Here is a 1,430-nt window from a genome sequence, read left to right as displayed (position 1 = left end):
GATCATAAAGTATTAGCCAAATTACTCGTTCGCCGTCTACGGTTTCTTCTCCCGTCCCTCATTTACTACCACCAGGTTTGCTTTGTCCCGGGTCGTGAAATACATAGTTTATCTTCCGTAACGCGAGATATCCTAGAGTATACTATACGGCGGCGCGCACAGGGTCTTCTTGTATCCCTCGATCAAGAGAAGGCGTTCGACTTTTTAGAGCATGAGTATATTCACGGTACACTAGATGCTTTCGGTTTCCCACCTTTCGTGCTTCTTATTAAATAGATGTACAGAGGTATTTAAGCAATCTGTTCCTCGATGGTTGGGAAAGTACCGCATTTGATGATGGCAGCGGCGTCCGTCAAGGTTGTCCGCTCTCTCCTCTTCTGTTTGTCTTAGCATTAGAGCCTTTCCTCCTGGCAGTCAATCACCACTCTCTTAATAGAGGTCCGGAGTTGCCAGGCAGTGAGGAAGTACGCGTCGCTGCTTATGCAGATGACATCACACTCTACTTAGCTGATGAACGGAGCCTGCTCGAAGCTTTAAGCGTTTTTCGTGAGTACGCCTCCTTGTCGGGGGCTGCTCTTAATTATTCGAAGGCTCGTTACTTTTTTGTGGCGTGTCCTCGGAGACGTATTCCTGAATTCCTGCCTTGTTTACATTTTTTTTGCTGTCACCTAACTTACGACCTCCCTGTTCCCATGACGCCCCAGTAGGAAACTACACGTTCAAGGCACCCCCAAGTCTCTGGAACAAGCCTAAATTATAGTGCTAGCCCTCATTTTGGATTTCATAGAACGGCAATTTTAACAATGAAAACACTGTGGCGCAGGTACCAATTCGCAGTAGCAGCAGAAGCAAGGAGCTGGCTTCGCTTTTCCTTTGTTAAAAACTGGCGAAGTCCATTAACATATGCGAAGGGAATTTTTCTGGGAGTCCCAATCACCGTCGTCTTTTTGAGTCGGATGTGTCATCACTCAACGTGGCGCACGAAAAGGGGGAGACCGGTCTTTGTCGCCGCGAAGTGGCTGGTGGGCTTTTCGGCTGTTCATTGTTCGGGGTAAAGAGCGGTGGACGGGAGGAAGTTGGCGCGATGGTGCGGGGTCAGTCAAATTTGTTCAGCAGAAAATTCTAAGAAAGTTTAGTATGAGCAGACTCCCTGTATGAGGTAGCTAGCCCACACCTGCCGTCACAGAAGCAAAGCCCGTTTCCTAGCATTTCCTGTCTAACCTCTACTGCAGTGCTACAGGAGGTTGACAGAGGTCCCCCCTCTCTCGGGGTCATCTTGAAGTCAAATGGCGATATTCCAGAAGTTGCTCAGAAAGGGGGAACCTCACTGCACAAATAATGCGAGAGTCTCGTCTCAAAACGAGATCTTTTGGTTCCTTTCTTTCACTCCCTCTCTTATCCCTTCCCTTACGGCGCGGTTCAGGTGTCCA

This window comes from Amblyomma americanum, chromosome 1, assembly GCF_052857255.1.
Source record: "Amblyomma americanum isolate KBUSLIRL-KWMA chromosome 1, ASM5285725v1, whole genome shotgun sequence".
Lineage (NCBI taxonomy): Eukaryota > Metazoa > Arthropoda > Arachnida > Ixodida > Ixodidae > Amblyomma > Amblyomma americanum.
The sequence above is the reverse complement of the archived record's forward strand: the minus strand, read 5'-3'. Positions refer to the sequence as shown.